Source organism: Miscanthus floridulus, chromosome 7 (genome assembly GCF_019320115.1).
Source record: "Miscanthus floridulus cultivar M001 chromosome 7, ASM1932011v1, whole genome shotgun sequence".
NCBI lineage: Eukaryota > Viridiplantae > Streptophyta > Magnoliopsida > Poales > Poaceae > Miscanthus > Miscanthus floridulus.
This window is the reverse complement of record NC_089586.1, coordinates 60,627,517-60,641,940: the sequence shown is the minus strand read 5'-3', so window position 1 is coordinate 60,641,940 and position 14,424 is coordinate 60,627,517.

Sequence of the window (14,424 nt, the reverse complement as noted above, 5' to 3'; positions counted from 1 at the left end):
GCCTTCTCCAGCATGCGCCGCGCATCCTGCACCCCTTCGCCGGTTGCATCCACCACCGCCGTGCCTCGCCGCCGTCGATAGTGCCCCGAGCCGAGCCGTGGGATCCTGTGCTCATGGCTAGGACACCACAGCCCGCCTCACGGCCGTCCTTGGCCACCCACCGGTGCGCGCTGGCCCCCTGGAGCTCTGACACCACTTCTCCTATGCCACCATCGACCACCTCGCCGAAAACCGGCGAACTCCCGCGCGTCCTCGCCTCCAACTCGCGTCGGGGACCTCGCGTAAGAATTTAAAGAAAGGGAAGGGGTTTTTTGCATAAGTCATGACTCATGTGAATAGCTCATAGAAGGACCATTTTGCTAGAATCTATTTTCGTGAAAGTTTGGGGTCCCCAGTGCTAATTTGTTTTTCTTTTATGGCTGAAACTTTGAAAATCATATTAAATAATAAAAAAATCATAAAATAGAAAATGAAGACTTTTTGGAATCCTGGAGAGTAGATCTATGCAGTAGAGTTATAATATGATCTGTGTTAGTAGAAAGTTTCTACTATTTTATTATTCTTGTAAAGTGCTTTCAAAAATGCTTTTAAGTTGGATAGATGCATATCTTGAGTTATAGAAGTCCACAAATGGTAATTCTAGTTGTGTTAATCTTGTGATGACATTCTCTAGCTAATAAAAATATTAAACATGCTAGTTGTGTACTGTTTTTATAATGTTTTGATTTAGTCTTGTTAAATAGGCAATTTTAGCTTATTTTGCTTGTTATTCTCATATCTAAAGTTGTGGTGCTCCAATTTCTATGAAATTTTTAAGGTAGGCTAATGATGTCACAAGTGTGTTGTGGTAAAAATTTCATATTCATTGGATGCAATATGACTGAGTTATTGATTTAACTTGTTTAATGCTTATTAAATGGTTTATAAATAATATAAGTATGTAAAAATGTAAAATGTGGTTCCACAACCTTTGTATGATGTTGTTATGTCATGTTGATACATAATATGGCTATATGTTTACAGAAAATGTTGAGTTTTAGATTTATCTTGCTCTTACATGTTTTCTTGCAATAGCAATTTGTCTTTTTCATAGTGATCAAATTATAAAACCTGAGCATGTAATATTTCTACAATAGCCATGTTTCGATATCATCTATTACCTGTAAAAATTACAGCTCTCAACTCTATATTTAAGATATCACCTAAATATAATATATATGTTGCATTATATAAGGAGAGGATGAAAAATTGTTAATAGATGCATGTGTTTATGCCATGTAATACTTCTAATAATTGGTGCTAAGTAATGTGATTGCTTGGTCATGATTAGGAGTTGTGTGGAGCTGCATATATAGCAACAAAATATTAGTTGTTAACAATATAAATGATAAATGCATATAGTTGTATATCTTTTGTAATGGCTACATGTATAGTTTCTGTGGTGGTGATAATTTTGTGATGCAAATGATGTTTTATGTAATTGTGGTGAATATAAAAGTTGTATATAATCTTCTTATATTTCTTGTAATAAAATTTCATGATTTTAGGCTAGATGGTTTAGGAGTTATAGATTTTACAAGTTTGCTGTCAAATTTTGCATGTGCTCTGACCATATTTGAATGATTGTATTTTTTGGCTTATTTAAACCATGTATTGGTGATAATAGTAGAGTTATAGTGCTTTTCCTAAGCTTTCTAAAATGTCTAAGATCACTGCTTTTAGTGGTCTAGAACTCTAGTTATTGCTGTTCAAAGTGGAATGACATATTCTGTCCAAATCTTGACAGAGATGCCTTTTTAGTGTTGTTTAACCTTGTTAGCTGTAGAATCATCTTAAGATGATAATAATAAAGTTATACATAAGTTAATAAGATTTCTATAAAGTTAAGGATCATGCTTGTTGGATGAATATAACGGGAGATATGTATTTATGAAGTTAATATCAGTTTTATGTCCTTAGTTGTATAAGCTCTGCTTCATGATGTATTTTGACCTTGTTATTTGTTGAATCAGCTTTTGGTGTTAATAACAAAGTTTTAGATAATTTCATTAGCTTTCTAGAAAGTCTTGAATCACACTTTTTCATACCTATAACTCTAGGTATGGTTAAAACAAGTGATTGTGGTGTTGTTGTTCAGAATCTGTGTTTGTACCTAAAATTGATTGCTTCACCTTGCTTTGCTTTGTGTGTTGCTAAGTGTGGCTCATCCCTTTGATGGTGTTAAGTTAATATACCTAAAACCATGTGAAACTTGTGTCATGCTTTGTGCTACCTTCCTTGATATCCTAGCATGATAGGTTATTGGATGTTTAATTAAGTAACATGGAGTGCTCATATATGTTTGGTGTAATCTTGTGCTCCTCTTGAATACTTTTATGTGAGGCATCTCATATTGCCATTCTTCACATTCATACACTTGCATTATTACATCTCATCTAGGTATGCTAGATGTACCACGTGAAGGACATGATGTTGGAGCCGAACCAGAAGATGGAGTTTGGTGAATCCATCCAGAAGACGGAAGGACTAAGAAAGTGCCGAGATGGGAGATGCTCACCAAGCGAGTGTCATCTAACAAACACTGACCCAGTGTTGGATCCCAGGTAAGCCCCAGAGCATTCTAAGACTCTTATGTTTTTACAAATATCACTTGCGTCCTTTATGTTTGATGCATTAGATTATAGGAGTTGATTGGAAACACTTGTTGCATATACTTTTCTTGTCCAGTCAAATATATCTTGAATCCTATGTAGGTCCAGGATCGAATATATGCTTAGTCATGCTTAGTCCGGTAGAAATCGAGTGATTTCCTATCACCTTCAAGATAAAGGTAGATATCTGGTCATGGTTGGCTATAATTGCTATCATGAAAATAACCATGTGTTGATGATTAAAACGAGACCGGGCCGGATTGTGATAGAGAAGGAACAAGGCATGGAGGTCCTGGTGCCTATTTATCCCTGTCTATGTCAGTTAAGGACCGATTTACTATATGTCATCATGTCATGTTGAACGCATGCCTAGCACTTAGTTGGCAGGATAAGCCGTTCTGACCGCGAAGCCGAGTAGCTCAACTCAGGCCAGGACCCGATAAGTGAAAGTGCGCACACTAAAGGAAGTAAGGATGTGCGGGGAGCCAGTGGTGTGAGTCCAAGGGAAGGCTGGGCCTAAACTTCCTGGCAGACTGGTAGTATCCTTAAGGGTGCGACGCTGATCGGACCAGTAACTGTACCTGAGTTGTACCAAAGGTGACCCGACGTGACCCCGATAGGGGAGTATGGGTTTGTGTTAGGAATAACTCCCCAGCTAGTTGGAATCGATTCAAGTCACCGTCTCTCCTGGATAGTGAGAACTTGACTGAGCAGCGGCAACGTAACATTAATTGATGGAACTTGATGGTTATGATGATGCTCAAATTAATACACCGAATATGGTTACTAATACCTGTTAGCTTAATCACATGATTGTTCTAGTACAGGTGCTAATCTAGAGATGCTTAATTGAATAGGTATTCAATTTGATGCTAAAGATATAAAATCTCCAAGTTATGTTACTTAAGCTTTTATGCAAAATGTTGTCAAGCTAACTCCATCGATAAAGCCTTGCATACTCCTTGGTGTCACTTTATTTTTGGTTTATGCCGGGTAAGTCTAGCTGAGTACATTCAAGTACTCAAGGTTTATCCCACCATGTTGCAGGTGAAGTTCTCAGCCTGCTAAAGATGGTGGCTAACTGCCGGTGGGCTCGACGACTCTATATAGTGTTCTTATCTATATGCTTTTGTCAGAGTATGTCACGTATGTTAGCAATGTATTTGAAACTTATATTATTGTAATCATTTGAAAGCTACTATGTTTTCACTAATCGGTTTTGAAACCCAAACTTGTATTATTATTTGTGAACTCATTGTAAACATTATTTCCACTGCAACTCTGTGTATATAATGCATATTTGCTTAATCGTGCAATCTTGGTTGTGATGTGGATTTACCGAGGTCCTTCGTGACACTCGGTGGACTACCGGATTTATATAAGTGAAAGTATATGCGCGTCAACGTGTTAAACGGGGATAGTCATATTTAATCTTGTATAAATTGAGCGGTTCTACCACACTCTTGACCCACTTCCAGGGAAGGTCGACAGGGTTTACTATGAAGTCTTTCAAAGGTTCGTCTAACAAGTTAGGGCCGCTAGGTTTCCAATTGGCAAGCAGATGTAGAGCCCCCTTTCGAATGGCACATTCCACACAGGCTATACACATAGGGACAGATGCCGCACTATACCCATCTCGTCAAGCCCCTCTTGCGCTATAAAGGTAACCACTAATAAGTTAGAAAAGGTCCTCATACTTGATTAAAGGCAAAGCCATATAAGACTCATGGTTACTGATAAGTCCTTATAGAGAGGAATTTAGAGCATCACAAAACCTATGCTCTAGCCCCCTTGTTCCTTGTTGCTAAAATGCATCTTTTAGTGTTTATTGCATATACCATTAGTAAAGTTATAAGATCATGGTCTTTAATTGAGCGCTAGCATCATACTACCCAATGCATGATCCCATAGGTGACAAGATATGAGTACAAAGCTAGAAAATCCTTAGTGGTAATCAAGGTAGACACATGCAGTATGATAAGTGATTAATGGTGAATAGATAACAAGAATGATTCCATGCTATACTTGCTTTAAACTTGCTTTACACCCAAAGCAACTTGCTTAGAGAAGCCTCAACTTTATCTTCCATTCTGCGGCTTCTGGTTTCCAGCGCTTACGTACGGTTCTCTTCTACTCGTAGCAAACACCAAGCACACAAAAACATACAAGCAAACAAACATAAATAACTAAGCATCAATCATAATAAAAAGCGTTCTAAAGAGATGAATCGTTGCTATGGTCACAGGAACGCAAGAAACGCCAAAAATTGGGCTATGGTTAAAAGAAACGACTATCGAAAGATTTACATCATAAGAGTAAAGGCTATATGCTTGGTTTATTTTAATTACAAAATCATGTGAAGGATATTAATTTAGCCAATTTACATTTTAATTGAAAAGTCGAGTTAAAGCTACTAGTTATTATATTTTATTTACAAACATGTCTCGTAATATTTAAGTCATTTAAACTTTAAACGTGTTTAAACTAAGCAAACTTATAATTTAAAAGGCATATTAATGTTTGCAATTAGTCATATTAATATTTGTTTACAAAACACTGAAGTATATACCTGTATGGCTTTTAATTAGAAAACTAGTTGCACATAAACATCAACGACATTGCTATTATAAAATTCAGAAATACTTGGCATGTTTGCTTCTAACATTTAAATTATGACGACCCAAAACTAACGGTTTAAGATGCAAAAACTGAAACGGTATTATCTACACAGGAGGTTTGCTAATTACATGCAAGAAGAGATAAGGTAAGGTCGTGTGTGTATGATGAATATGTTAGCATAGGAATTGGGTTTGCTTTTTACGTGTAAGGAATAAAGAGAGAGCTCTGAATGATAACGGGGGGGTAGATATATGAATAAAAAGTATTGAACTTGCCAAATCATGCGGACTGTAGTTTGATCCAATAAATGGCCTAAGCACGTACATACTGCAGATGGATATAAGAAGCAAGGGACGTAAGGGAAACATATAACGTGCATGGCCTAGGGCATGGTGTAGACGACAGAGGAGAAAGGGCGGAGGACAGGGAGGTGCTCACCAGTGGTCAACTGCATGCAGATCGCATTGACAGGGCATGCTCAACTGAACGAGAACAGGACCTCCTCCGGCGATGCATCTTCGTTCCATGCAAGGCTCGTGTCGTTGTCTTCTAGTCAGCGGATCGGCATGGAAACCAAAGATCGATGTGGCGGCTTGGAGTAACCAGAAGGGCGACGATCTGATGAGGTTCGTAGAGGTTGCAGCTGCCTCATGTGAACCTCATTGCGGATGCGGCACATTTGGGAACAGAGCTGCAATCAGAGCACCGTGATGACGAACATGGTTGTGGCGAGGTCGGACGATGGTGGCGCACGCGAGACAATGTAGGAGAGGAAAGAGAGGAAAAATCTATTTACTACATTAGGGATTTCCAACTAGGGGCTACCTTTACGGTAATTCTTGTGTGCTTTGGTCAAAAGGTTGGTACATATAGAGAGAGAAAAACTTTCCACCTCCACGTCAACTATCAATATTGTGCTAATTGATGTTACACCATATATCTCCACTAACAAGCCTAAATAAACATTAAAGCTCATTAGTAAATAAAAACATAGGCCTTTAAGATTCTTTAGGATTTTAGAATTTTCTTAATTTCGAAATTGAATAATTTCACAAAATAAAAATAATTCTAAGAAATTAGAATTATTGTTTATATCACGAAAAGTACTCCGAAGTTTAGAAAAATCCCTAGAAAAATACTGAAGACAGATTGAAGGATGAGAAACTCAAATAAAATATTTGGAGCTCATGAAAAGATATTTTGGAGCATCTAAAAAATTAGATTATGCTCGAAAAAGTTTCGGAAAAAGCCGAAATAATTCCTGGGAAGTTTTAGAGATAGGTTGATGGATGATAAACACAAATGAGTGATTTGAATTACAAATAAAAGATTTGAGGAAGCTCAAAACGAAAGCTTAAGCTGGGAAACAAGGAATTTAATGATAGAAAAGGACGAAGATAAGCCGAAGAGAAATAAAATGACTTACTAAACATGTTTTGGAAACTTTACGCACTTACAACACAAAGTCAAGCAATAAGCAACCATCACATCAACCAAGCCCATCAAATTAGTTTAGAAAATTTTGAAAACCCACATTTTTTCTATATCTAAAATTGTAGAAACTAAACTAATATTGGAGAATTTTATATCAATATTGAAATCACTTATTTTACTTAGTGTTTTCTATGCACAACCAAAAATCAAAAAATTTGGGGTGTGACAATGTGCTTGAAGTCCGCCCACGAGTGGATGCTGTCGGCGGGGAGATGCTCGAGCCATGCTCGGGTGCTTTCCGCGAGGTAGAGCGGCAAGTATTGGATGATGAAGAGATCGTCGTCCACCTTGCCTGCTCTACAGACGAGGCAGAAGTCTTCCAGCCATACAGCGGGGTTGGTGTCCCTGGAGTACTTGACGATGTTTGGCGGTGCGCGAAACCGCGCTGGGAACGGCGTCTGCTAGATCCTCTTCGTGAATGCCTACGGGCCGCAAGTGTCCAGGTTTAGACTGCGCTGAGCATCTCGGATCCTCGGGTGTCGGCCATGGTTGTCCGGGTCACTATCATCGTAGTACGGCTGATCCTTACCCGCTATGTTCGGCCCAGAGCGTTTGGCGCCTTGAATCGGGGTGGGCATTCTGGTTTCCGACATAGCAGCTGCGCGCTGGGGAAGGCTCTCGCCTATGCGCCACCCCATCATCGCACGGGCCAGAGCATGCTCGGTAGTGATGTCTAATTATGTAGTAGTGGTTAGGCTGTTGCTGACTGCTACCCTATGCTTTTGGTGAAGGTTCGCACATTTTCCCCCTATTTTTTTTCCTAGTGCTATGATTGGTTTGCAAATATTTTGCTGAAAAATAATAAATAATAACTGAGTTCTAAATTCTAAATTTTTTGAACTCCAACATTTGCTTTTGGTCATTTCTTGTGATTGGAAGTTGACACACAATTTAGGTCCTATTTAGCACAACTTCAACATTTACGAACCCTTGGTCTACTTTATAGGTCACCAAGATGCCCAACATTGAATCACTTGATGAGGTGGGACTACTGCTCTGCGTGAATCAGTCCTCCAACGGAGTCTGCCCTTTCCCTCCTCCATCCCTCAGTGCACCACCTCTCTGCTAGTGTGCTTGCTTCTTGTGCTGCCCCTCTGCTACCCACTTGTTGATTCTCCATCCTGAGATATGGAGTTCTGGACAGTTCAGAAATCAACTCTCACAAGTCACCAATTAACCACTAATATAGCCTTGATCCTTGCTTTATTGTGTATATCGGGGAGTGGTTGATTAACTAGTTAAGTGGTGGATGTCAGTTCATTTGGACAAGATGTGAGAGTGGTTGGCTGACTTGTTTTCGCATAGTGACTATAAGTTAACTCGAACAAGACATGAGAGCGGTGGCTAGTAAAAGTAAACGGTTTTCAAATTATTCATCACGCTGAAGAAGAGCGTCGCCCTCCAATTGAGGCGGCAATCATCGTCCTCTATTTCGGGCGGGAGCGGCACCAGTGTGACCATGTCGTTGGCCGGTCGGACGCTACCCACGGTGGCGCCCGTGCCCTCTGCAGGACGAGCGATGCGGGGGCTCAAAGGGTGCCTTCAGAGGTTGCGGAGCAGCCGGTGATGGCCGCGATACCGCTGTCGACGACGGGGCGGACGGGGCTGCCCACTACGCTCATGGCGCCGACCGTGGAGGACGCGACGCAACCGGTCGTGACCCCACCAACGTAGGTGGAGGTGGTGGCCGCCATGACCGACGGGTCACAACCAGGCACAACCGCAGCGGCGCCTGAGGCATCGGCGCGACCCGCGCCATCGGCGGCCCAATCCATGGCGCCTGGCATGGGCCGGACGGAGGGGGACGCGGCCGAGGGGTCCCTAGTAGCCATGGTGGTTGCAGAGAGGTTGGCGGTGCTTGGGACCACCGGGGAGTCATCCCTGGTGCTAACGTCGGTAGGCAGCGACTCGCCCGCGCGAGGCGAGCCCCTGCTCCGGTGGACGAATCCACAGGATCCGGCGTCGACGCTCTTTTCCCTCGATGATGTCGCCGAGAGCATGGAGTGGGAGAGCCTCGACGTGGGGATCGTGTCCATGCTGGAAGCCCTGGACCATGCCAGGGGTGTCTTGCGCGACGTCATTCCCTCCGGCCGGGTATTTGTTTGATCCTGCCTCTCGCCCTTTTCTTTCTCTATATATTTGTTATATCCTGACCATCATCTCCCTTCAGTCCCTCATCGCTAGTAGCCGAGGGAAGTCTTGGTTCCTTCGTGAACAGAAGGAAACCTAGGACCGCCTCATCGAGGAGGCGCGGCTACGTAGGGAGGTGACCGCTCAGCTTATTACTGCCCAGCAGAGGGTGGCCGAGCTGACTCCCCTCGCCGAGGAAGTAGACAGTCTTCGGTCGCGGGTGGTTGAGGCCCATCGGGACGCTGACGAAGCTAAGAAGGCGTTTGAGGCCCTGTCGGCGAGGTCATGGAGGGCAATGAGGAGGCCACCCAGGTTAGGAAGGAGCGGGATGAGCTGCTCTAGAAGGACACCGAGACCCGCCAGCGGATCCTTGATCTTCTGGCCGAGGTTGAGAAAGAAAGGGAGCTAAAGCTAGGGGCTGTGGAGAAGCTCGTGGCCCTAGAGAAGAGGGCGAGCCTGGATGCCACGGCAGTCACTCAGTTGCGCAAGTAGCGGGATAAGCTGCTCCAAACCACAGAGAGGCTTCGCTCGGAACATGGCGCGGCTCGCGAGGAGCGCGACTAGGCCTTCCGAGAGCATGACCAGGTCTACCTGGAGCGTGACGATGCATAATAGAAGGTCGGCTCCCTCCAGGCTGAGCTTGCAAACGTGACTGCCTAGAAGCTGGATGCCGAAAACGTTTCTGCTAAGCTGGCCGTGGACCTCGCTGAGGCGAGGAAGAATCTTTAGGCGGAGAGAGACGATGGTATCCTAAGTGCCGCCCTCTGAGTGGTCTACAATGACCTTGAGGTGGTGCAGTCGGAGGGGACCAGTTCGCTCACAATCCATGCCGTCGAGATCAAGGCGTGGGTGCGCTAGCTCGAGAGGAATGCCCTTCGCACCAGGGTCAATCAATTCTTCGCGATTGCTCGTTCTCACTATGGGGACAGCATCGATCTGGAGATGATGAGCCATGGCTTTGCACCTGGCTATGAAGCCCACGAGCTAGAGGAGATGGAAGCGGTGGTGGCTCCCCTTTCACAGGACCTGGTGGATAGGATCGAAGGCATAGTTCTCCCCCAGAGCGGTTAGTTAGTTCAATAGGTCGGTCGATCATTCTTGTAATCAGTGGACAAGTGCCAACCCTTGTGTATCATTTAAACAAACTTGTTATTTTGTTTTATTTGACCAAGTCTGTTCTTTTGTTTTGGTGCGAACGGATTTTGTTTTTCCTCCCTTTTTATGTGTGAAAAGGGGTTCATGCGTTCTGACCCTTCCGTTTGTTAAGACCATAGAGCTCGAGGTGTAGGAGGGAAACTCTGATCACACTGGTAAGAAAGAGTGTCGTAGCCGCTGGGGCATTGGTTTCTCGTAGTTCGACTAGCCTTGCTTAGTCGTTCGTTTCCATAGACCCTGCTACTAGGTTTAACGTGAGGAAGGGTGTCGGGCGCGGTGACTATTTCAGAAAGGGTGTATGTATACCCTTATCAGCCCCTGAGTGAGACCCAACCTCTTGCCGTTGCTGGGGTCGAGTGCCACTAAAGATCAAGAAGAGGATAGCAAAACTAGTAGAAGAAAGCATCTCTTATTTTCGTGCGTACCACCTCCCTAGGATCTAAGCCATCGTTCTATGACCGTGCGTTCAGTCTCCTTGCGAGTCCAACTTTCCTCGAGCTCCTACGTGTAGCAGGGGTCCGATTGAGGGTCAACTCGTCTTTGTGATCGTCGCCCCATCCGCGGTTTCTGCAATCGGAGGGGTTGAGCTAACGTCACTTGCCCCGATGGCTTGAGTGACGCGCTTGGTGAGCTCGCTATCGGGCATGTTCGAGTGGAATCTAGGTCTGTCGTTCATGATGGGGTCGGCATAGCCCTCATGTGGCATTCCACTGCTCCTTAACTCGCCTCCTGATAGATGCCCATGTTGCTCTAGAGAGCGACTCAGGTGGCCCGCTGACCTCTCCTTGATGCAGATTCTGCAGACTCGGCTTGAGGTAAGGATCAAACTAGGTCGAGATGACCCTGCCCGCTTTTGAGTGGGTCAGGCAAAGGCCACTAGGGCTCATCTATGTTTTCTCCCCTGTTTCTGTTCGACACAAGGCGGCCTTGAGCCCTTCGCGGGCGGCCTTCGAACCCCAGTCAGGTGGATTCCCGAGTTTAGGTCAGGCGGCTCGAGCCACCGAGCCTTGTGGGGCTTGGTGGGGGTCAACTGTGTTTCATGCGTCACCCTATTCGTAGTTTTCACAACTAGAGGGGCTGAGCTAACGACACTTGCCTTGATGGCTCGAGTGTCACGCTCGGCGAGCTTGCTAACAGGCATGTCCGAGTGGAATCCGGGTCCATCATTCGCTGATGGGGTTAGCATAGCCCTCATGTGGCATTCCACTGCTCCTTAACTTGCCTCTCGGTAGATTCTCATGTTGCTCTAGAGAGCAACTTAGGTGGCCCGCTGGCCTCTCCTCGATGAAGATTCTGTGGGCTCAGCTCGAGGTAAGGATCGAACGAGAAGGTCATGATGACCCTATCTGCTTTTGAGCGGGTCGGGCAAAGGTTGTTGGGGCTCATCTGTGTTCTCCCCTAGCTTTGTTATACACGAGGCAGCCTGGAGCCCTTCGCGGACCGGCCTTTGAACCCTGGTCAGGTGGATTCCTGAGTTCGGGTCAGGCGTCTTGAGCCCCCGAGCCCGTGGGGCTCGGTAGGGGTCGGTTGTGTTTCATATGTCACCCCATTCATGGTTTTTGCAACCGAAGGGGCTGAGCTAACGACAATTGCCTTGATGGCTCGAGTGTCACGCTCAGCAAGCTCGCTAACGGGCATGTCTGACTAGAATCCGAGTCTGTCATTCACTGATGGGGTTGGCATAGCCCTCATGTGACATTCCACTGCTCCTTAACCCGCCTCTCGGCAGATGCCCATATCACTCCAGAGAGCGACTTAGGTGGCCCGCTGGCCTCCCCTCGATGGAGATTCTATGGGCTTGGCTCGAGGTTAGGATCGAACGAGAAAGGTCTAGATGTCCCTGTCCGCTTCTGAGTGGGGTCGGGCAAGGTCGCTGGGGCTCATCTATGTTTTTCTCCCCTGGCTCTATTTGACGCGAGGTGGCCTCGAGCCCTTCGTGGGCTGGCCTTCGAACCTCGATTGATCGCCGCTCATATCAAAGGAGACAACACCGCTTCATGACGCGACGTGAATTGTGGTGATGCAGCAATTGCATATGCAATGCTTGGATGTATGGGATGAATTTTTGGATGAATGAATGAATGCATGAGAATGGATGAATGAATGATCACATAATGGAAAAGAAAAGTGGGGGTCGGTAAAGTTACCTCAATGGCTCAAGTGATGGGTTCGAGGAGCTCTTATCGGATATATCCGTGTGGGGTCTGGGTCCATCATTCGTGATGGAGCCAGCGTAACCTGCATAGGGCATCCCACTTCTCCGTACCCGTCTCTCGATAGTGGCCCGAGCCATCTGACTGACCTTGATGACCTGCCAGCCTCTCCTCGATGGAGATTCCACTGGTGGGTCCCTCCAAATCCTTCTAGGGAAGGCGGAGGCTAAAGCTCGAGGTGTGGGGACAAAACTCGGATCATGCTGGTGAGCAGAAATACCGTAGCTGCTGGGGCGTAGGTTTCTAGTAGTCCGACCAGTTTTACTCAGAGTTTGTTTTCGCACACCTTGCCTCTAGGTTTTAGCGTGAGAAAGGGGTCGGGCATCAAGAAAGTCTACTGAATAGACACTCTTGCCAGCCCCCAAGCGAGACCCGACCCCTTGCCGTTTCTGGGATCAGGGGCTTGATAGCAAAATTAATGCGCGTGTAGTAAGGGTGACCCGTCTCTCGATAGCAGCCCAAATTGTTCGATCGACTTGGGTGGCCCGCTGGCACAGGACTTACCTTGATGGCACAAGTGATAGGTTCAGGGAGCTCTTACTGGATATGTTCGAGCGGAATCTGGGTCCATTGTTCATAACGGGGTCGGCATAACCCACGTGGGCACCCTGTTGCTCCGTACTCGTCCCTCAACAGCGGCTAAGCCATCTAGTCGACTTGTATTGCCCTGTTGGAATAGGACTTACCTACGAAGATAGAGGATGAGAACATCTCATGCAAGAATTTAGTTAGGCAAATAAACCAGGCGGCGAACTTGTAATAAATGGTCAAGCTCTTTAATTTTGTTACAGCCAAACAACTTTTTAGCGCTTCTCCCCTTTTGTACAAAAAGGTTAGTGCATAGGTTTCTTATAGTCCGACCAGTTATACTCAGAGTTGATTGTCACAACCCTAGCTCCTAGGTCTTAACATGATAGGGGGTCGGGCATAGAGAAAGTTGGCCAGGTGGATAAACTCTTAGACGCGCACCGACACTTTTTGTGACTAAGGCCAAAAAAGCCTAGGGTGTGGAAAAAACTCTAATCATGCTAGTGAGCAAAGGCGCCGTAGCCGTCGAGGCGTAGGTCTCTCATAGTCCAATCAATTTTACTCGGCGTTCATTTTCATAAACCTCGCTTCTATGCCTTAACATGAGAGAGGGTCAGACGTAGAGATTGTCTACTAGATAGGTGCGCTCTTATTAGCCCCCGATTGAGGCCCAACCCCCCACCGTTGCTGAGGTTGGGTGTCACTAAAGGTTAGGGAGTTAGATAGCGAAATTGATAAGAGAAACGGTGCGTTTATTAAGGGTAAAAACAACATAGTTGCTTGATGTTCCAAGCATTAACGAAGACTCCGCCGTCGATGGTCTTGAGCTTGTAGGCGCTTGGTCGGAGCCCCTTCGCGATGATGTATGGTCCCTCCCACAATGAAGAGCTTGTGGCGGTCCTTGCTGCTTTGGATGAGGCGGAGGACTAGGTCTGCGACGTTGAAGGCCTGACCCCACACTCGACGGCTATGGTGCCAGCGTAATGCTTGCTGGTACTTGGTCGAGCGAAGGAGGGCAACGTTGCGCGCTTCATCTAGCTAGCCATGGTGTCCTCGACGGACACCTTGGCTCCTTGTTCATCATACGTTCTGACCCTTGGTGCTCCATAGTCGAGGTCGGTCGGGAGGATAGCCTCAAAACCATAGACCATGAAGAATGGTGTGTAGCCGGTGGCCCAGCTAAGGGTCCTCCTTAGGCTCCAGAGCATTGCGGGAAGCTCTGCGACCCATCATCCACCAAACTTGTTCAAACGGTTGAAGATCCTAGGCTTGAGGCCTTGTAGGACCATGTTGTTTGCACGCTCGACCTGCTCGTTCGGGCGAGGGTGCGCTATAGCGGCCCAATCAACATGGATGTGACATTTATCGCAGAATTGGAGGAACTTCTTCCCAACAAATTGCGTGCCGTTGTCCATGATAATGGAGTTCGGTACTCTAAAGTGATGGATGATATCAAGGAAGAATAGCATGGCTTGCTCAGATTTGATCACAGAGATTAGTTAGGCCACTATCCACTTTGTAAACTTGTCTACAGTGACAAGCAAGTGGGTATAGCCCCCGGGCACTCTATTGAGAGGTCCGACCAGATCGAGCCCCCAGACCATGAACGGCCACACGATGGGGATCGTCTAGAG